Here is a 23945-nt window from a genome sequence, read left to right on the forward strand (position 1 = left end):
CACTTCTTCATCCTTCTTCCTCGCACCTGATGAACGACGAACTCCGCCCTTAAGGTTGTTTTTCAGTAAAATAAATGTTACTTACTTGCTTACTTACCTTACTCACTTGCAAGTGCTTCTACCATTTTTTTGGCTGTTTGCTTTTGCTTTGTAAGAATCGCCTGCTTAGCGATTAACAAGACGACGCCGGGCAAAGTTCACAACAATGAAGCTCTAACGTGACATTTTTCAAGTCAAGTGCGAAGATTTTTAGGAAATGTATAAGCTTTATCATCACAAGTTGTAGTATTATTGGAAGTTTTGTACACTTTCAAGATAAACCTTAGCAAGTACGAACTAAGGAAGGGCGTAGAGAGTGGAATATATATTAACGTGGTTTGCTCACATTTTAGCCAAACAACCCGTTGTTAGGAAAATTCAAGTAAGCTTACACAGCCTCGCTCAGAGTGATGCGATGTACAACGCATACCTCCACCCAGAACTGGCCACGTCTACCCACGTCTCTCTGCGCCACGACGCCACCCGTAGACCTCTCCAGCTTCCGTAAGACAGCCCGTACCTCGTCCACGCCCGCCAAGGCAACACTGTGACCATCCAACTGCCGAACCGCCGAGATGTCCTATCCATCGACAGGGTGAAGTCGGCCTTCCTCCTGCCGGACGCCCCGGCTCCTACGTCACGCATGCCCCTGCCAAAACCTTCAGCACCTTCACCTGCAGCACCTTCGTCGAGAAGGGTCCGGTGGGCGTCCGCCCCGCCTTCGGTGCGACTCGTGCCGTCGCGACATTAGGTCCAGGGGGGGGGGGGCGCTTGTAGCGGCACTGTGCGTTAGCTGACGATGAAGATTTCACCAGGCCCGTGTTGCCCGCGCCCACGCTCTTCTGCACCAGCCACCCAGTCATTCTCATTCTTTTTTCCAGCTGTTCGCCAGTAAACAGCCTAGCCCCGCCTTACCCCTTCGGTCTCCTTCACTCTCGGCCTAACACTATAAAACGCTGCGGAGTGTAGTTTTCTACTAACTGCTAAATAATTTGTCCGAATATACCTTCAGCGGACTTCGTATCATATGCGCTATAACAGCACAGCCTACCGTACTGCATTTTTTTTTTCTAGCTTTGTAACTTTCTAGACGAGTGATGATGGCTGGCGATGGCCGTATTTCTCAAGGGATATTTTTTACGCTGCAGCGCCTTGTTCCAGTCTCCCTTAATTCACAATGACGAAGGAGAGCATAACTACGCACGAAGATGCTGCAATCGAGAGTTCTGTTGAACGTGACCAATCGGGCGGCTCGTAAATGTTATTGCAAAATGCTACAAAATGAATGGACCAGTGTCAATTTGCAAAACACCTTTATTTCGCAGCGCCAAAGAAACGTCATCACTCCCAATGACAGCGTCCCTTGCATTCCGGTTGGTTACTGCAAAAACACAAGACAAAATTGCTACAAAATAAATAGTGTAGTGTAGCTTTAGAAAACGGTTTAAAGCATAGATTGAGAAGTTACGGGTCAAAAAGAACTCGTTACAAGTTAGGTTTCCGTGTGCAAAATCTAACTAAGTTCATAACGAAGTTCTTCAGCCTGAAATGTAGCTCGCAGTTACTAAGTTACTTAAAAAAAGGAGTTACTTCCAAGTTACTTGGGATACAAAATAGCATTACGCAGGTGCAGCGCGTGAGCAGTTGAGTTAGACATTGAGCTGCCTGCGGAGGAGTGCAACACGCTTAGATCGTTTTCGTTTGTGCCCAACAATAGACCTCTCTCTCTGTTTGTAAACAAATGACGTCATAGTGTTCGACAGCGCCACAAATTCGGTAGAATTGAACTACACTCGAAGCTAGAGGTGAACAAAGTCGCGCCCGAAAGCCACCGTCTTGAGGGGATTACAATATGGTCCCTTAAAGGGACGTGACCCTCGGTCCTGCTTTTCTTTCAGTGGGAGGCAGGGAACAAGTGCCCGTTCGTGGAACCCAGCCCGCTCCCTCCGGTTTGTTTCGGTTTCAATCTGTCTACCAATGTCATGATAACGTTTCTCTGGTTGAGGTCTATTCGAACGCTTTGCATCTTACTCCCTGTGGGCGCACAGTGGTTCAGCTTAATTTCAATGGCAGCGGTTCTTACTTCCTGAATAAAATACTGTCATTGATTGAATATCACGTTTCATGGCAAAAAATATGGCCATGAAGGAACCGGAGAGAAAACAAGAAAATATTTGGACGTCAGTGAAAAGCGAGTTAAAAGTAACTTGGCACTTAAGTTACTTTGGCAAAGTTACGTGAAAAAGGAACCAGTTCCTCTGAAAGTTACCACGGCGCAAAAGTACAGAGTTCAGGTACAAGTTACCAAAGGAAGGAACTTAGTTACAGTAACGAGTTACCTCGAACTTCGGTTTAAAGTGGCACTACGGACTAAATATCGTGTTATCAGAATCCCACAAAATTTATGTTACTGAAATCTTCTTGTCGCACTTTACATTCCCGCAAAATATTTTGGCTCTATATGACGCGAAAACTAGAGAAAATTAATTTTTATTTCTCAGAACTGTGACATCACGTCCCGGCGTCCTGCGCCCGGCTCTCATCTGGCAACGTTGTTGCCCTTCGCGGCTTCTGGGGGGGGGGGGGGGGAGGCTAACTTTTTGCACTGCGTGAGCGGAGTCCTACGTGACATATGATCCGACCGTTCCGCCCTTGGAGGAAACACAAAGGAAGGAGAGAACACATCTCTCCCATTTTTCCTTCTTTCCATCAGTGGCACGTGACTTCTCCACCACGTGACCCTACCCAGACAGCAGCGTCGTTGCTAGGAGACGAGTGTCCTCTCCAGAACTTGACATCATTGCAATTTGTGCACTTATGATGACCTCATTCGGTCGTCGCGTCATCGAAACTTGTGGAGGCTCAGCAGGTCTTCAAACATTGACAGAAATGCACAGTTTTCGTGGACAGCCATGAACTTTTGCGTATGAAATGCTTGAGGCATCTTCTTTTCATCGACTGAATAACATAAACGCTGTTTTCTGAGTCCAGAGTGACACTTTGAAGAGTTAGGACGTATGCTGAAGAAGTCCCCACACTTGTGCGCAACTGGTGTAGGATAAATGTAAATGAGTGTTATTTTTATGACGTCATCTTGTATTCAATTTTTTTTAAAGGGGGCAATAAACGCGCAGAAAGTCTATACTCCTAATACAGAAAGTCATATAAACGTGACGTCACGGGAGGTATTCTATGGTAGGAAGGCGGGAAAAGTGTTTAGAGAGCCAATAGTGATGGACCTAGGCCCTCTATCTCTCCTGAAATCTAGGCTTCACGGCGAAGTCCTTCTAGAGCTCGTATCTCAGCAACATGTAGAACAATAATGTTTTACACTCGTTATGGCTTTAATGGAAGATGGCTGGCATGTATCGCAATGCACGCATAATATGGATATCTAGAGGCAGCACACTAGACGGATACAAAAAGCACTAGATAGGAAAACTGGTTAATATGAATAAGTATAGCGTAATGAGCATAATATAATGAATGCAATGGTGCACATTAGTGAGACCGTTGCGGTCCCTTTGAATGCTGCAGGCCGACTTTTGGCTCAAAGACACACGCTTCTGGGTAGTTGATTGATTCATTTCCGCTGCGTTTGAACAGCGTGGTGTGCGTGCGTTTTAGGCACTCGTATTCCCCCAGTCTACAATGTTCCGCGAAACATACATTGTTCCCATTTTGGGATCGAAGTTTAGATAAGGGACGCATCATTGAACTGTCTCACGTTTTGCTCACAGTATCACAGTACAGTAGACTGCCGCTGCGCGCCTTCGGTTTTCGTTTTAATCTGTTTTTTATACTTCGTCGCTTATGTCCAGGGTTTACTTCTCAACCGACAGTGGTATCAATTCATGATTCTCGTATGACCGAAGGTGGACCTTTCCGGCTGGCACCGGCAACGATGATTTATCTGTCTCAGGTATATGTGCGAGATTGCCGGGGCACCTTAAAGAACCGCAGGCGGTCAAAATTATCCGCAGTCTCGCCCCGCGGCACATATAGCATGTAGCCATATAAGTGTTGGGGGGTCTCGCCTTACGTGTAAATTTATTTTCAATTGTTATTATCTGCCTCAGACCATTTGGAGTGCGTTGGAACACACACGCGAGGGAAAGACAGCGATCAGGTGATCGGAGTTCAAGCACATAAGTTTCATAAGTGGACGATTAAAGTACCACTACGGACTAAATCTCGTGTCTTCAGGATCTCACCAAAGTTATGCTACTGAAACCTTGTTGTCTCACTTTACATTCCTGTAAAATATTTTGGCTCTGCGTAATGCGAAAGCTAGAAAAAAATAATTTTTATTTTTGAGAACTGTGACGTCATGTTATGCTCCAAAGGAGCACCCGGCTCTCATCTGGCAACGTTGTTGCCCTTCGCGTCTTCCTGGGGGGCTCACGTTCTGCACTCTGTTCGTGGAGCCCCACGTGACATACCCACTTACCTTGACCTTGTCTGACCTTGGAGAAAACACAACAATGGGAAGCCATCTCTCCCATTTTCCCCTCTTTCGATCAGCGTCATGTGACTTCTCCATCACCTGACCCTGCCGGACGCCGGCGTCGTTGCTAGGAGACGAGTGCCCTCTACAGAATAAGACATCATTGCAATTTGTGGGCTTATGATTACGTCACCCGCTCCTTGCGTCATCGAAGCTTGTGGAGGCTCGGCAGATCTTCAAAAATTTACAGAAATGCACAGCGCTCGCAAACAGGATTGAAATTTCGCGTATATAATCCTTTAGGCACCTTGTTTTTATGGACTAAATAAAATAAACGCTGTTTTTCGAGTCCGGAGTGGCACTTTAAGGAATAATGATTAGCCTTTTCCAGGACAGCCAGTGTTACCTCCATGAAAGCTAGTCTTAACCTATCTCATCTGTCATTTCGACGCAGTGTTACTCGTCTTTGTCTATTTCACAAAATATTTTATCATAGCGATATCTTCGGACGTTCTTTTATTTCTCGTCCGTCACATATCTCTTCACGGCTGGACCATGAACAGAAGGTTGGAACTCCCTTTTGCACTACTAATACATGCTCTCGGTCATTTCTGCCCACAAATTCTTTCGAGTGGAACCACCTTCCCGGCTCTATTTCATCCATTACTGACCCTTCCTTATTTAAGAAAGTTCTTTGTGATCATCTGAACGCCACGTAGTGGTTGTTTTTGTCTAATTGTTCGTTGTTTGTTTTGTATCTCTGTATCCATCCACTTATATTGGAGCTTACTGTTACGCCCCTCCCCTCTCTAATGCTAATAAGCCCTGAGGGTATCATAAGTAAATAAATAAATAGTGTACAGTTTGCTTCCATGATGCGTGATTGCGATGCTTTCCATTCTTGATGTGTTGTGTCCACATACATGTGTGATACTTGTGTCACAAGTGTTGCAATTTTTACTACGTGCTTACATTTAGCGTATTTTTAATTGTCTTGTTCGAAGTAAGACATATTTTTAAAATAACGACTCCAAGTACATCATCTAATGGCAAGTAACGTCTTATTCAGCCTTACACATATGCCTCCGTTTTACTTTTTTTGACAGACAGTACAAGACTTCATGTATGCTGTCTATTACAGCTTAGAAAGTAGTTCAAAGAAAAGGGTCCCTTTGCCATGTCGACCTCACCCCTCATCCACGTTGAAATTACGTTGGTCTTTAAACCATTTATAACTGTTGAGGTAAGCAAGATGGATTTAAACTTAGTTGGACTTGTTACCTCAAGCACAGATACTTATAATTTCCTTTATATCCGCAAACTGTTTTTGCATAATGCTATCCGCTACTGATATCGGGGCTTACCTTCTTTTCGGGTCCAGCGGCTAGGACACCGAGTCGCTGAAAAGGCAGAAATAGGCTCTCATAAGTTGAGAACTGACTCGACCATTGTCACAACTATGTTCAGAAGCAGTGGAAACCAACTAGCAGGGAGTTTTTTCAACCCAGGAAAAGCAACAACTACTTGGTGAATGACATTCAAATGTTTGCGTTGTCGTCGACATTACCTCACCGATCCCAAAGATGCTGTCACGAAGATTCTGGTCGACCTAGGAACGTAAAAACACAATGCGCAATAATAAATATCAGAACATACGTTGATGGCTCACTTCGTCATTAGCTCCCTCCGAAATGTTCCGCACTCTCATTATAATCGTCAAGCGAGATGATTCAAAGCGATTTGGTAAGCACATAACACAGCAAATAACTTCCAGTATGTTAGAGGCACTTTGCAAAAATGAAATTAATTTCTCAAAGTACAACAGCTATAGTTCTTTTATACAAAGTATACAACTATACGTGTGTTATTTCCAATGCATGTCTAAACCTCTAGGTGAGGCGTTTCATTGCCGCATGATCAGTTCAGAAGGTTATGGCTGCAGGTAACAGATTCAGAAATGCTCTAGAAACAGAACTTGGGCAACACAACACACTCAAGACCAAGCAGCCACGTCTGATTTGAGGAGAGTTTTACGGGGTGTTACGTTTAGAACACGTTAAAATATATTCATATATGTGTATATATATTATCAGTATCTTAATATATATTCTAATAGTTGGGAACTACTAGCAGGTTTTGAATTTGGCTACCATTTACCCTGCATGTCGGAGGCACCAATCCCCGATGAGACATTTCGAAAAAAAACACCTTTTTTGAGGTATATTTTTGATAATATATTTCTGAACGTGTATTTTTCAAAGGGGATTTTTGAGCGATTGTGTTTTTTTTTTTTTTTTGCCCGGATTCGTAACCGTATATTTTAGGTGATATATTTTCCATAGCATATTTTTCCACGATTGATTTTTGACGGGTTCGAAGAGCAGTGGTTTACCCACAATTTCGTGCTTGGAGGGGGGGGATCTGCAAGGGGGTGTTTTCCATGATTTGACGAAAAAAAATTTAGGGAGGGGAAGTTACGGGGGTGAAGGGGGTCTGGATAAATCACTGTCGAAGAGTGTACAACCAACCGTGGTTGGTGTAACCACACTCTCAAAAAGGAAAAAAAAAAAGGTTGTCTTTTTATGCCTTTTAGCGGGGTAATGGCTTGTCTCAAACGTTAGCCCATAAGTGTGTGAACTTTAATCGCTTTGTCAGAGTTGTACTAATCAATTCTGCACGTGGGTCCTAACTTTATCGACCTCTGTCAAATTTATACATTTGAAATATGCAACTGGATCGTCTGAAGGCATATGGCGTTTAAGTTGTGGACAGTGCGACTTCCTCGAAATATGCTCAAAATGTATGTTTTGTTGCTCTTGTCTCTCTTTTTTTTTACGTTTTAAACATGATACATGCATACGAAATTCGTGATTTTCCCGCTAATTTCCATCGATATAGCGTAATTTCTCCGTAAAACTTCGGCTTACCGGTTGTTACCGATGATAAACAGAAATATCAAGAAATCTTCTTCACCGGCCGATCACGAGCGCAAATACGCAAACAAAATTAACTGCGCCTAAAAAATGCAAACTTCGTACACAAGGTCGTGCAGACATGTCATGAATTAAGGAACACGCGTAATTGGCGGAGAACAGATTCTATTAATAGGCTGCGACATCGCAAATACTGAGGTCCTCTTCGCCTGACAAGCGACTTTGCAAGTGAGGGTTCGGAGATTTCCTCTTCGTCGTAACGGAAAATGTGCCGCAACAAGTGACAACATTTCGCATTAAACTACAACCGTGTTTCTCACTCTAGTTTCTACTTAAATTACACCTCAAATACGACGATGCCGGCGCTTCCAAAAATTATCGCTGTTTCATGTAAGAGACTGAAGTACCTTGGGTGGTAAATTGGCTCAGTTACCGCCCTAAATATGTGGTCGACCGAAAGATGGCGCCGCAATCGAGGAAATAAACAGTCGCCCTTTCCGAAAGGAGGCGCTGCCTCCGGGGAATGTAAGAGAGCGGAGGTTACCACTTTTTCAACCATTTCGAAATGAAAGTTGTTGGTTTGAGTCTTGTGTTTGTGTTGTCGTTCTGTTCATACTTTCAGTAGATCAATCACGACTACTCACCACGAACCCGTAGTGATAAAGGATAGCGCCCACCTAGAGATTAGACAGGAACTTCATTAACGTAATGACGCTTCATGTTTGCGCGCAAAATACCGCGGCTACTATGCTCACATTTGCCGGGAGAAAGCCCTAGCATACCAACCGCTACGGAAATCAGCTCCATTCAAATGAACGACCTATGAACCAGGATCCGCGCGAACGGCTACCAGCTACACCATCTCGCAAGCTTAGTTCAACATCGTGCCAGAACTGAGTTTTCCTGTGTCCAAGAGAGCGAGAGAGAGAGAAATACATGATGACGATGATATGGCGATAACTTCCGCTCATTGAGCAGAATGCTACCTCAGTGCTATTGGGGAAAAATGAGAAGGTGGTGTCCAAAGCTCCATTCTGGGTTTGAAAAACTGCGCTCTAACAAACAAGCTTACTTTACTTTCTTTCATCATTAAAATCTTACTTTAGTCATCAGGTGTAGTCATTCCTGCTTGAATGTATTTTGTGGTGAAAGAAGGAAGTCACTGAAAAGGTTAGCCAGCTGTAGGATTCGAACCCACATCTCAGCCTCAGAACATCAATTGCCATCATGTATTTTGTGTCTGTTCGCGATGGTGTCTAGCCCAGCAAATTCAGTCTGACTTCAGTGTCAACTAAAATTTCAGCCTCAGTTTCATGTATCAGTTCTGTTCAGTTACTTCCCTTCAGTTCACGCAGTGAAATCGATGCTTTCGTGGCACCGCGAGAAGACGGGTTGGGACGCATTTTTGGTAGAATTATGCTGGGTCGCAGAGTAGCAGAGTTCGGGAAGCACTGACGTACGGAACATATAAGAACAGATCAGCAGACACCTTGGCTTGTTAACTTTTAGTTGTACAATTATATAAAGTATCCAGCACTCACCTCAAATATCATACCTCCAAGATCCGACTGCCATTCCTAAGGTTGAATGGAAAGGAAGAAAAAAAAATCAACAATACGTGGGGCGGATTCTTGGACGCAAACGAAGGAAACTAACAAGATGGCCATAAACAATTAAGGTAGAGCGTAAAAGAATTGTTGCAACCGGCGGACGGCATCTGCGATTACATCTGGCGCAGTACGTGTTCTGTACGTTCGCTGTCGAGGTGCTGTCAAGGTGTTCGGTCAAACAAGAACTCGTCTCGACTAAGAATTAATTTATTACTTATATCGTAGCATAATTTTCCTTAAATGTACCGGAGCCGAACACTCTTTGGGAGCAAAATGACAACAGCGCAACAGCGAGGACTGCATCACTGCGCCTCTGCACCATCCGCGTTAATTAACGTCTCCCGTGGCCGTCAATCAAACTGCACGCAACCGGCACGAGCCCCCCGATGCTACAGGCCGCATCAAAGAAGCAAGCAACGCGCTGTGACTCCATCAGGTAACACTGGGCCAGTCGGCAGCTTCAGTCAGCTTGAAATTATACAAACTATCCAGATCTAGCTTACAATACCTAAAGGGTGGTGTACACCTTTTATTCTAACAGTTCCTTATCATACGCACGGAATGTTGATAAATTACCATTAAGAGACGTTCTAACAATCAAGCATCGTTCTTTGATGGCAAATTGAATGTCATTCCCAGCGAAAGGCATTCGTTCCCTGTCACACGGTGAAACCAAATGGCAATACGTGCGAATGATATTTGACCAGAGAGGGTGAAGAGATGTGTGTGAGAGGGTGAAGAAGCACAGTGCCACCTCCGATGCCGAAGATGGGTTTTAACTTACGGAAGCAAATAAAAAATAAATGTATCGCGTGAGTCTATCGGAACTGCCCTTATCTTGAGTTGGATTTTCTGTTTCCTTTTAATCTTTCTCCAGGACGCAAGTGGCGATAGTGTGCTCTTCCACCCTGTCACATTGGGGGCGAACGAAAGACGCGTCTCTGAAGATGCGCAATGAACCAAATAAAGAAAAATGTGTTCCTTCACGAATTTTTTTGCGGACGATCTATCGAACGGATTTTTGTTCTGAAAACGCCACCGGTATCAAGTGACCAAAGGGACCAGATGTAATCATTGGGACAACTTATTAGCTCTTATTGTTAAAAATTTAATTATTGAAAGTTATCTAAGACTTTGCCTTAGGAGTTTGCTAATGCCTCTATAAGGAGAGCCCTTCAACATATGCTATATTGCAATTGATTTCGTCTCGGAAAAAGTGATATATACATTTAAGAAAAATATGTTCGTATTTAGCTGGGACACGCTGTACATGTTTGTGACTGTGAGAAAATAGCACTGGCACACTGTGAGCGAGCAGATGTGCGCTGGTTCGCCGTGTGGAGAGCACTAAGGGCACCACATCAGATAGCTTTCTATGTGCTGTTAGCCAAATTGTGATGTAGGAATGTGTCTTACCTGCTGGTTTGAACGGGAGTAGTATGACTCTCTCAGCTGTTACGAATGCAAAATGATATAACTCAATGTTATGCTGAAACACGCACATTCCGTCGCGAACTCTCCGAAGGTATTCTTTCGTTTATGTGTGGAGGAACCCGCCTGCTCTACATTTCACATTAGACAGTATAAGGCCTGCTCCAACATATAGCGATATATTATACAGCCTTAGAAAATAGCCCAATATTTTCCTCCCCATAGTGCTCCAAATCGCTAAAAATTACTGCTTGCAGGAGGCGAGCTCATGTCAACTTTTTCAGCGCTAATATTAGCGCTGTATTCGTGTTGAACAATGAGGAGGACCCCCAGCGATGACATCAGGGAGGCCAACGGCCACAGGCCAGGGAGGCAGACATTCGTGAGGCCAACAACGGCAAGCCGGTTTACGCCAGCACCACTACCATCAGGGAAGTCGTCGAGTTGCTTTGAAAAAGCGTAGTATGATGACGATCATTAACTTTAGAAAGATACATCTCCCGTGGGATATCCTCCACTTGTACAACAATACTAAAGTAAGCTAAAGTAGAAGTACTGGAGAAATTCAAGAAGCAATAACCAGCCGATGAGGAGCGCCATCGCTAGCCTCCAAATAGGGCGCTGGGAAGCGGTCTATATAACATGGTCGCTATAATCTAGTAGGTCGTGGTCTGGACAGTCCTTTAGAGTTGCGCCAATTAGCGGTTCCGCAAGGCAACGTCTGTTACTTGTGCCTTTTAATACCGTTGTGCGTGGTGTTGCTATGGCACCCATGGTTTGACATAGTTCACTCAGCATTGGGCAAAATGCAAATTAAATTGACTGGACCGTTAAAAATGCGACTATATACATTCCAGCCGGCCTGCGTGTCTCGTCTTTTTGCGTGTCCTGGCTTTCATCGACGTTTACTGGCTGTGGTGTGAATTAACTATAAATACTTTTGTGTAAAAAAGCCATTGCATACATCGTATCAGTTCGTACATGATAGCTAAGTTGCGCGTGCTACCGCCCCGTAACCAACTCAGAAGTTTCAAAACGAACACGCTCTACAATTCCTAATACTGTGTAACGGGGGTGTCTCATGCGTGCACACTACTTCGTGATGAGCATCATCTTTGGCTGCTCACGCAAAATACGTAACGCGCGACCCCCCGCCCAAATGTTCGGTACTTGCCGACAGAAAAGGTGAGAGCCCTAACGCAAACACTTTTTTAGGACACGTCGCATTTGTATGATACTTAGTTGGCTGGGAGCGCGTTCTAACTTTACGGTTTTGGCTTGTACCAGTACACACTACACATAAAGCATCGCCACACTTAACCGTAACGCGGGAGCGCGTACACTGTATTGACGACAGCGCCGCCTGTATCGACGCTGTGTTCGGAACTACGCTGCATCCTTGAAGCTCAGCTCCGCCGATTTTCGACTGCGACAGAATGGAGCCATGCTTGGGCTGTGCGTTCGTTTCCGCACAGGGAGCATACGTGTGAAAAATTTTCAACCATTTGTTTGTAGTTTTTAAGAAAACAATTTTTTAAATTTCCATGGCACGGCGGTCCTGTGGTCGGCAAACCCTGACCAATCCCGGCTTCGTCCTGGCTTAGCCGCGCTCGTGGCTTGGCTAACGCCAAATCGTCGATGCGATGGCGGATATCTATGGGCGAAGGTGAATGTTTTGGGTGTGTTCCGTGACAATTGCTGTCGTTAATTGCCTCAAAGATAGTTTTGCCGGTCTTCTTTACAAGCCTTACAGGATGGCCTCGTTGTGGAACGACGGCCGTCGTGAGCGGACATTCTGTGCCCGCACTGTGCTTCATGCTACCAACAAGACCTAACACCTAACGTGTGACGTACACTTACGCATTTTCAATAGCTTTGGCAGCGCACTATGCGCGGACTTGCTGCGCGTGCAGAAAGCACCACCAAAGCTATTGAGAACGAGAACGTGCTCGAAGACGAAGTATTCCTTATAAGAAACATGATAAAACGGTGCGGTGGTCCCCGATAGCTCGTGACAGCTATTTCAGCACGATACAGCGGCCATGACGGAGTGTAAACACAAACTGGTTGCCAGGCAGAGCTGGCTACGTGTGGCTATCCAATCCGCGCAGTTCCAAGTATGACGTCACAAGTGGAACCGCCGCCCGGTAGTTTTTCCCAAATTTCTCACGAAGGAGTATGGAAATTTGGAAAGCAATGTGCGTTTATGAATGAAGTTGGGACCACGGTTCTGAATATCACAACGTCTTCATACTTTCGGAACAGCAGCGGAGCTGCACTTTGAACACAAGCGCCTCTAATCAGGGTCGCCAGATTTGGCTACTTCGCGAAATTGGCTACTTCCAGACATTCGGGACATGGAAATTTGTGCAATGGCGATTCGTTATTCTCCTGCTACTTGTGTGGATACTTCTTCTGACTACATTTGAGACTCCTGTGCACCTAAGTCGGTGGGAGGGGAGTAGATTTAATTGTTCACCATAGAATGCCAGAATAGGCAGAGTGCGTTCATTCCTGTTTCCCTTGACGATCGGCCTTCTCTCAGTCGGTACGGTGTTCTATGCGGGTGGCATCATCAGTACACACCAGCTCAGGACTTAAGCAGAGCACGACAGCCTACTTATCTACCAAGGCCCTGCAAACGTCCGAAATAGGGGGCCACGGTTGCTATTGCACACTGTCGCGTCACACATGAGGAACCAAAATTCGAGGAACGCTCTCAGACACCTATCGCTTGTCACGTGCCAAAGTTATTGCATCGTCGAAATTAATGACGTGTTCTTTAGTCAACAACGGTCGACCACCTCAGTTTTTGCCTGTGTTACGTGTGCGACCCTGACGACGTTCCTTCTGTGCTTGTGCTTGTGCCGTGTGCTAGCTTCACCTATACCGGCTACTTCACTAAGGTGTCCTGGCTGAATAATTCGTAACCTTGCTAAGACCCGTGTAACATCGGTTATGAACCATGCTGGGGGCAGATAATTTGTGTACTGTCATTAATAACATAAAACTCCAAACTTCTAAATTGCACAAATTTTAGTTCAGAAGCTTCTGGAACCTCTGTTTTACAAGACCTCCAGCGAAAAATACTAAAAGCAAACAACAAAAAGAAAAATTATTAATAATTGGTTCCGGTTTACATATTTCGTAGGCGGAGCAGTGTACAAATTCTCTTTTTGGCTGAGCTATGCGACTGTCAATTCCGTGTTCATCCGTCTTGTTCACACACCGGGCATAAGGAGGATAGCCGATGAATATCTTCCCGAATCCAAATGTCACGCATGATGAACAGTGTCATCGCCCTCTCTCATTCCACCACAAACAAGGTCACGCATACAGGGAAGAGGACTTATACCCAGTCCCAGCCTAATCTCAAACTAATAGCGCAAACTGGACCTGATACATTGATCCCATCGACATGTTGTGGGGCCTCGTGCTCCTTTTCGAGTCAACGCGTGCTCACATGAGCAAACTATACAGGGTGTCCACGCTAACAGTGAACAGATTTTTTTAAAATATATATAACACTTTTTCCAAGATGAAATCAATTGCAATATAGCATATGCTGAAGGGCACTCCCTAGGAGGGCATTAGCAAAGTCCAAAGGCAATGTCTTAATTAACTTTCATTACTTAACTTGTTAATTATAAAAGCTACAAAGTTGTCCCAATGAGAACATCTGTTCCTTCCGGTCACCTGATATCGTAGTCGTTTTCAGAACAAAAATCCGTTCCATAGATCGCCCGCAAAAAATTAGTGAAGGGACGCCATTTTTTTCTTTATTTTGTTCATTGCGCATTCTTCACAGACGCGTTTCCTTCAACCCCAACGTGAGAGGGGGAAGGAGTACAGTGCCGCCTCATGCGTGAAAGATGAGCTTTAACTTGCAGCAACAAAACAAAAACAAATGTATCAGTTGACTCTATGGGAACTGGCCTTATCTTCGGTTGCATGTTCTGTTTCCTTTTAATCTTTTTCTAGGACGCGAGAGGCGATAGTGTGCTCTTTTTCCCTCTCACATTGGGGATAAAGGAAAGACGCGTCCTCTAAGAAGCGCAATGAACAAAATAAAGAAAAAAAATGGCGTTCGTTGACGAATTTCTTGTGGGCGATCTATCGAACGGATTTTCGTTTTGGAAACTGCTACGATATCAGGTGACCGAAAGGAACAGATGTTCTCATTGGGACAACTTTGTAGCTTTTATAATTAACAAGTTAATTAATGAAAGTTAATTAAGACATTGCCTTTGGACTTTGCTAATGCCCTCCTAGGGAGTGCCCATCAGTATATGCTGTATTGCAATTGATTTCATCTTGGAAAAAGTGTTATATATATTTTTAAAAAATCTGTTCACACTTAGCGTGGACACACTGTATATGCACACAAGCACCAACTACTCTTATAAACCTTCAGAACTCGTCGTGGTTACTTCAACTTCAGAACACATCGCCGCGACTTCAACGTGAAGCTCAATATCACATCATGGTCGATATATAAGTATCAAATTCAACATTATATTAGATCACAGACGTTCATACAACAGCATGAGACATAACGACCCATTTGTCTGTCCCCATAGGGGCCAAAGCAGGAGATGCAATAACAGCACGGATAGTGCAGTACTTACGGTGCATAACACTCCGAAAGAGCGTTAACAAACTCCGTGACAGTGCTCAACACTCAACAACAGCAGGTTGTAATGAGTTCCTCTTTTCGAGAGTTTCAGGAAAAGACCATGACCGACCGTGACTTTGTGACACAAAGCCATGGTCGGTCATTACTACTCTCAAAAAAAAAGAAAAATTAAGCAGTTACTGGCACAATGTTTTTGCCAGTAACTGCAGTAATTTTTCTCTATGTTTTCTGTGTCTGTCCTCAGCTTATAAAATAGTAGACAATCCAACACTGATTTCAGACCACGCGTGATTTCCTATCTCCCTGCGCTTTTTTCCCAGACTAGGGAAAACCTTCGAGTACGACACTGTGCCCATTGCTGGGAACTGAATCGAAACGACTGTACCTTTGGTAGCAGCTTAACCATGGCCCAGTATATCTGAAAGACATGTTGTCGGTAACTATATTCGCGCTGTAAAATCATCACTAATTGTGGACCACAAGAAGACCAAATGCGTTGTATTAAAGTGACAGTAGAAGACTAAAGCGACTCATACCAAAGATTTAAAAAAAATAATAAAAAGGCATGTCAGATGCTTTGTTTTCCATGGTCAGTACAAAGTATTTCAATTCAATGCAATTCAGACAATTAGTTCTAAATGCACTTTCTACTCCGCGCTTTGCCGTGATTGCATTGTTACTGATCTCGTGCTTCTGTTCCGCAAAGCCACCAAGCCACCGAACTCGAGAACCAGCGAATTCATAGATGTGACTTGATCTCGACTTGATATGCTGATACCTTGGAAGAGCGAGAGCGCACTTCAGAAACCCTGCTCGGCTTGAAGCGTTCTTAAGCAACGAGCTCGAGTTTACACGCGTGGTGAAAATGTCAAGTCAACGCTCGGGCTACCTTAAATCCAACTTGGATGACGCTCCAGTACGGCAGCTCCGGGAAGTCGCGTGACACTCAGAATCTTGCCTTGGCCTGGCTTTACGTGAACTGATTCGTCATCAATTTGTTTACAGGGGCTTTGTACAAGCGTTGGTGCCATATGACAAGTGTGGCACATATTAAGTCCTAACGCTAAGAAATGTCGCGGTTTCATTCGGCAAAGCAAATCTTACGTGCAAACTTGAGCGAAAATGTCGCTCCCAGACGCAACTGAAGTTAGCAGGCTACGGCTTGACGAAGTAAGCCAAGCGGGAGGGTTCGTGAAAGACAAAAAAGTTTTGAGCGAGGACAGGAATTGGCGCGGACTTGCGCGAGTCAAGACACGGCTTCAAGTCAAGTCACATCTACGCATTCAGGGATAAACATGCTGATGATACTGTTTGGCACATCCCTAGACTGTCCTTTATCATCTATATCGCGATTGTGCACACTTGCGATGTCCGTCAAAGTGATCCGGTTAGCTGATGCTTACGTCACCGTGCAGCCGAAACAACCCGTAAACATGGAGTTCATGTTTGTTTATTATCTAAGAATACGTCTGTTTTTGCAGGACGTTTGAGAGTAAACATCATAATGGATTGTGTACGTACGTTCTGCCTACTGCTGGGTGCCTGAACAAGGTAGCCGGTCAGCTATAACGAGAAACATGCGGTGGTAATCAACAAAGAGCGAGTGAGAGCAAGATACACGGGGAAAAACTGTTAATGGTGAATTCATTCACACGAATGGATTAATTCATAACATGATTCCAACGTAATACCCAACCTCAATGTGACGCTCGCCTCTGGCAACACATTTATGAAACCCATGCCATAATGGTCGACATCGGCTTATAGACATTTTTTTTTGCCCGAAAACTGCTTAGATATTAAATGAACGAATTTTAGAGATCAGCGCTGCTTCCTCCGCTACAGGGCGCTGAGGTGTGACCTCGCTCCTTAACCGTATGACTGAGAGAGCGGCGCTCAGACGAGAGGAGAGAAAGTCGCCGAGCGATGATAGGGTTATCCCTTCGAATTCGAAGAGAAATGGGGGCGTACGCTTTTTTGTGGCAATTTTCCTATATCCGAATTGACATAAAAAGGCGTACGCCTCCCTCTCTACTCCAACGAGAAGCGATAACCGTATCATTCCTGGCAATGGTTGGCGCAGAGCGTGCTATGTGGTGAAGTTCAGTTTTTAGAGTGTATACTCTAAAAGCAGAACTCCACCGCATTGTAACGGGACCTAATACTTCATTCCCCGCTTCACCAACTCCCCACCCATCATCCTGAAAAGTGAAAACCACCCATCATCCCGAAAGTTGTTGTTGTTGCTTCCCCGCATAGCACGCACTGCGCCAACCATTAACACTGATTCGAAGAGAAATGAGGGCGTACGCCTTTTTGTGACAATTTTCTTATATCCAAATTACCACAAAAAGGCGTACGCCCACCTCTCTCTTCGAATCAGAAGCGATAATCATATCATCCGTGGCAATGGTTGGCACACTGCGTGCTATGCGGCGAAGTTCTGTCTTTAAAGTGTAGATGCCCGCGGCCGGCCCACTGTGTGCATGATTATTTTATGACTGAATGAGCTTTTTAGCGTTGTAGCATGCTTGATCGACGAGCACGTGTGCCAGACCAATTGTGACACGAGTCTGAAACGGCGAAATTTTAAGCTTCCTGAAGAACAAAAGCAATCATAAAAGTGCCAACTGTGTCAAACCACCTTTACATTATACTTGCGAGCTATCTCCATCAAGTAGTGTTACTACCCATGCACATACCGAATAACTACACTCTTAAAAATGAACTTCACCACATAGCACGCTCCTATACCAACCATCATCTCGAACGATATCTTTATCTGCCCTGATTTGTTGAAAACGGGAGGCGTACGCCTTTTTTGTGACAATTATGAACAGCATACGTGTCACAAAAATGGCGTACTTCTCCCGTTTTCGACAAATCAGGGCATGTAACGATATCATTCGAGGTGATGGTTGGGTAGGAGCGTGCTATGCGGTGAAGTTCATTATTAAGAGTGTACTTGTTGTTCCAGCCTCAAATTATCAGTTATCTAATGAATAACTACTTCTCTGCTATTTTTTCTCCCTTTTCCTTGTGCGCATTCTTCAGGATTCTGTGCCAAACAGGATGTCTTCCAATTTGAGCGGCAAAACTATTATTACTTTAGAAGGACTGGACTTGGTTAGGGCTGACTTCACGTCGTCTGTTGCAATCTATATTCTGATTGTCTTAGAGATGTTAGAGTAGAAGGGCATGAGTAGTTTCTGGCATCTCCGTTGGTAAGTCGAGCAACGATGCTCTCCTTCTCTGAAGTGAACAAATTTTTCACTACGTAGACGACCTTCTAGTAATCAGACCAGAGATAGACAGCAGCTGTTCGGATCAAGTGGCTACTTTCTAGAAGCGAGCAGCCCCGGGACTTAGTTTCACTATATCAAACATAACCAATGACAAACTCCGAATCTTGGACTTGGGGTTAATCAGAAAAGTCCAGAATCTACACTGGAGGTACCGACAGAGGGGCCAGAAACCGAACATGCTATTCTACTCTAACATCTCTAAGACAATCAAGATAGGGTTTGCAAGAAACGCCGTGAAATCAGTTCTAACCAAATCATCTCCTCATGCGATTAATAATAGTTTTGCCGCTCAGGTCGGAAGACTAGTAAACGCTGGGTACAATGAAGATTTTCTGGTCAATGTTTGCCACAGAGTCCGGAAAAATGCGCACAAGGAAAATGGGGGGAAACAAAGAGTGGAGGACGAGAAGAGGACATATACGACGTCGTTGCTGTCCAAACCGACACCATGTACCCACGTGGTCCCAAGGAGTGTGTGCTCCCGATCGTCCACAATTGACTGAGAGGCCTGGACGTTGATGACGTAAGTTCGCTTCGAAGGGATGTGTCTGTCGGTCACGCCCCTATTTTTGCGTGGTAGGTGCAACGCCAGTGCACTGAATACGGTTAAAAGTCGATGTGTGTATTATATGAGGGATCATGACAAACGTTTCATCGGCGTGACATCTCTTCAAGTTTCAAGAACAATGGTATTCTGGTCGCTTTCCGAGGTGATGCACTTCATTTTGTTTAGTTTTGTGTGCTTGCTTATCAGCCCAGGCAACACCAATAAATAATACAAAGCACCAATAAACTCCCACTTTTCTAGTTTCCATTTGATTTTGCCTCCATAAGTTCAATGAAATTGGGATAGCGTGCTAGAGCTTCCTACTCGACCGATTCGCGAGCTGCATGGGTTGTCATGCAAGCCTGACAAAATTGACAAATATAGGCTCTCCTCAGCTGCTCCCCCATTCATTAAAATGCTACTGTGTCAACAACTGAGTTCCTTATCTGAAATTTCTGTTGAACTGAAACGTGATACCCTCCCACACTCTTATACCTGAGTTACTTCTGTTGTTACTTTTAGACCGTTGTTACGTGTATTTAGAAGTAACATCGGCTCAAAGGAAGAGGTAACACAGGAAATTGCGAATTTTAGAAGTAAATTGGGTCTCGAAGAGCTAGGGCAGAGGTAACCTGTGGGGAAAACCCCTCTCTTCTCCTGGTTACTTGTACGTGTTACTTCTAGTGGGAGTCCGTTACTTCTACGTCGTAATGCGTTCGCAAACAATCACAGACGCTTTTGATCGCTTTTGGTCGTTCATCTGGCAACAGTTTACAGTATCACACGAGAAGAGAAACTACATCGCGTCCTCGTGTTTTGTCGGTTGCATCTTTTGAAATGTGACGCCTCTGTGGCTGACAAGTTAAATCATGCTCGTGGTTGTAGATGTGTTGTGAACTGCTTCCAAATGACGTTTACAAACAAGGACTTCTGGGGAGTGCGGAGAGGCAGATGGAAAGAGTGCGAGGACTGCAAGAAATACATAGTGGAGTCCGGCAGTCGTCATCTAAAATATGAATACTGTGCGCACAGCCCGGTTTCACATAACAGGATACGTGAAATAGGTAAGTGCATATTTCATCATGATCGTTCGAAGTAGATTCGCTGTTGGTTCCTGCCTTATGGTAAGTCATACATGATGTGCTGTCTGCGCATATGTAAGCTGTTGGTCGCAGTGTCAACGCTCGGCCTTAGCGCATTCTGCTTTCTCTTGCCAGCTTTGCTCTCTACATCGACTTTACTTTGTATCTCTCCGTGTCGCCTTCTTGTCCCAGCATCTTTCATACGCTGAAAGATATACGATACCTATAGAGCCATTTTAACATGGGGTTTTGTGCAATGAAATTTAACTACGAGCAAATTGTTTTCATTCAGCGTTGAAGAAGAGTGATAAGCGCTATAGTCTGTGTGTCGTAGCAATTACAACGAAGAGAAACTAGATTTTTCGTAGTATACATTGATCTGAGAAGTATTTAGTTCTCTTATCGTGGGGTTATACTTTTCATTTCGTCTTTTTTTTCTGACGGACTTAATCGATTTTGGTGTATGGGCTAATTGCTAAAAAACTAAAGCCTAGTCGACTCACTAATGAAACGATGCGTGATATGGAATTCCTCATGAATAGGCAACTGATTGACCACTACAGTAATTTTATGATTGCGTTTCTTTATGCCCAGGTGTGTGTGTGTGGGCGATTAGTATTTTCTTTACTTCTTGATACGGCTTGATTTTGACTTGTTCAGGGTCGTGCTGTCAATGACAGGTTATTTCGTCGTCTTACTGGCTGGTTGATGAATTGACTCAGTCATTTTCTGGGTGATTGCCTTCCTAAATTTCACTGACTTCGTGGTGAATGGGTCGACTGATGACTTGAGACACTGTGATTGGTCGATGTGCTTAATTGACCGGAATGGTTGCCCACATTGATGCCTTAATTGGTTGTTATCAGCGGTTTGCTAGTACAACTGACCACTAGATAGCATCTCGCGAATTATACCAATGAAGAAAGTCAAGACAATCAATCAGTCAATAACACCGACTAGTCAGTGAACTGTTAAAAAATAAGAAATTGATCAAAGCTGCTACTGAATTACATTCAGATGAATTTATCTACCAGGCAACCTAAATCCCCATCCCGATGAGTCAGGCAGTGGAGGAGCGGGTGGGCTGGTGGTAATTAATATGTCAAGGGCCTGCAAACTAATGTCGACTGATTTCTCTCAGGTGGTGAGAACATGTTCAGGACGTGAGCTTGCAGCCTCAGGGGGAAACAGGGCATAGCTGTGACATTTTCCATGGTATTTATTTTCTTACATATAACGACCTGCCATCCACAAAATATTTTGCCATCTGTGTTTGTTGGAAGTTAACATTTCAGTACTCTCTTCTTTTTATGTACATGTATCGCTGGCCTCACAATTATGCTGCATTACACCTGGCCTTGAGGAAGTTCAATGTGAACTCCATACTGTGGCTGGTTTCATCACTGCCGCCACATGTACAAATATGGAAGCTCGTGAATTGGAAAATCCCCCGTTTTCGGCAAACGACGCTACGATACCGAACACCGAGTCTTCCAACATATCAGGTATCTACATTTTTTGCGTTCATTACTCGTGCTTGCACAAGTGTAATTAAGATCTGCTTTTGCTATTAATGATATACCCAAACAACGTGAGAACGATAAATAAGGAGTGCCCATTCCATTTTAGATATTTATGGTGGTGAAAGCGGCACCGTCCCCACAGCAACAAGCAAGAATGAGCACAAGGTCCGCATGCATGCATGCCGCCCCTGCAATTTTACAACACAATATTTCACGCGATTCTGTGACCACATCAAAGCCCCTTTGGAGCTGTGTTCATCCTACATAGTCTCACATATGCCACCACATTGAGAAACGATATCTTCGTTATCTTACGTTGCCAATGCTGGGTTGTGTTTTCCTGATATTCACAATAAAATACGTGCCCAGGAAAGCCCATGGTCATTGTATTTTAGTATGTCACCCGGTTCGTGTTTCGTGTGTGCCTGCATGCAATTTGCTGCATGCATGCACGGACGCGAGGAACGGGCGGGTGCAGCCCCGGAGCCCCGGGAAGGGTGTTACTTCTAAATACACGATGCATCTGGTTACTTTTAGAGACGTAACCCCGGCAGAGGTAACGCTGTACCCATCTAGTGTACAGGTAACAATATTGCAATTTTTTTAACTTTACTAGAAGTAACCGCGCTAAGAATGCAGTCACAAATATATGTGCAGCAACGGGTTCCGCAGGTAAAAGTATACGGAATACGCTGATGATATAAACGTACTACGATGTGCCCCTGATCGGACTGAGTGGAACTGCTGGAGGCATATTCTTCTTGTTCTGTGCGTTAGACGTGTCAGTTGGAAATTACGGTACTGATAGAGCAACTATATTACTCTAGCTCTGTCGGATAGGTTATTTCGTTTCCGCCACACAGTGTGCATCCTGCAAAACTAGCAAGTGGGTAGTTTTTCGTGTCGTCTCATCTCAGCTACAAGTTGTCTTACCTCAGCCAGAGCTGCCTGGTATGTGTAGTCCTGAAAAACGACAGGAAAAATAAACACGTCAGACGGCATACGAACCCTCGTGAGACTCATTTTCCCTCCCGCGGGCATCTTTTATGAGCAGTTTCTTTATTTTCTTATTTTACGTATCTGTTCAATTTGCATAAAGTGTCACTGAAAGACTGAAATAATAGACCTGTACTTGTTTGTAAACAAATGACGTCATAATGTTCGACAGCGCCACGAGTTTAGTAGAGTTGAACTACGTTCAAATCTTGTGGCGAACAAGGTCGCGTCCGAAAGCCACGGTCTTGAGGGGATTACGACGGGCTCTGAAAGGGACGCGACCTTCGGACCTACTTTTCTTTCAGCGAACAATTGCCCATTCGTGGAACCCAGCTCTCCCCTTACGATCTGTTTTGGTTTCGATCTGTCTACCAACGTCATGATGACGTTTGTCGGGTAGAGGTTTATTGCAGTCGTCGAAAAAACCATACAGTGGCGAGAGTCGAACCCCACACCTCTCGATTGCTGGTCCCGAGTGGTTGATAAACATTACGTTACGTGGGAAACAACTTCCCTACAAAGGGAGATATGACAAAAAAAAAAACAGAAAAAAAAACAGACTAAGGCGACGACGAAAAACTGACACACAAAACAGACAAAGTCTCAAATACAGCTAGAGCTTATTTGCAGAAGGATAGAACTTCTAGAGTCCTCAAGAAGGTTAAGGCGGAGGGGGTGGTAGTCTCATGAAAGGGCCGAACGTCGTGCCGACGGTTTACTGACACAGCTCCTACACGGGCGGATTGAGAAGACTTCTTTCAAAAGCCCATTTCAAAAGCCGCCTGGTGTGGTCATTACCAACAGCCTTTACAACAGTATCTTGCCACGTAGGAACACGAGCCGTTACAACATAACGATGCTTTGCAATATCAGAGGGATGAACGATATACTTTTTCAACGCATGTTCCTTGAAACGATCGTTTACGCACCTCTTGGTTTGACCTGTGTAACAGAAGCCGCATGCTTGCAAAATTTCATAGATGACATTTCACTGACATTGGACATAAATCTTATGGTTTTTATAGGTTGCTTGAGTCTTTTCAGAGGGTGTAACATAGTCTAAGAGAAAATAATTTTTAAGAACAACAGTAACATTGAACATACGTGTTACAGACAGTAAAGTGACCATCTCCATATTCGCGTCGACCCTGACGGCAGAGTGTGGAACGTCGTATCTTTCGTCACAATAGACGACCGGAGCCCCTACGTGATCGATTACGTTTTTGCCGCCATGCCAAGGTGGTGGTGGTGGTGATGGTGAAAAGGCTCGCCGTTGTCGGCCTCACAGAGGTGGGCAACGTCACGACCGACGCCCTGGGGGAATGTGCGTCCTGGGCCGACTTCTAAGGGAACTGTGCCGACATATGTCTGAGAGCGTCTGAGGAAAGCCAAACCT

The 23945-nt window shown here is 44.5% G+C and overlaps 1 long non-coding RNA gene across 1 annotated transcript; it reads right to left on the reverse strand.

Annotated features, from left to right (window-relative positions):
• Nucleotides 1–1335: 1335 nt before the first annotated feature.
• Nucleotides 1336–22518, reverse strand: LOC135374548 (uncharacterized). The gene is made up of 9 exons (XR_010416953.1): nucleotides 22487–22518; nucleotides 16618–16659; nucleotides 15482–15514; nucleotides 10446–10481; nucleotides 8961–8996; nucleotides 8064–8096; nucleotides 6054–6095; nucleotides 5851–5886; nucleotides 1336–1420 (listed from the first exon to the last, which is right to left on the reverse strand). It is a non-coding gene; the product is annotated as an uncharacterized LOC135374548 (long non-coding RNA).
• Nucleotides 22519–23945: the final 1427 nt, after the last annotated feature.

The sequence above is a fragment of the Ornithodoros turicata genome, unplaced genomic scaffold (assembly GCF_037126465.1).
Source record: "Ornithodoros turicata isolate Travis unplaced genomic scaffold, ASM3712646v1 Chromosome76, whole genome shotgun sequence".
NCBI lineage: Eukaryota > Metazoa > Arthropoda > Arachnida > Ixodida > Argasidae > Ornithodoros > Ornithodoros turicata.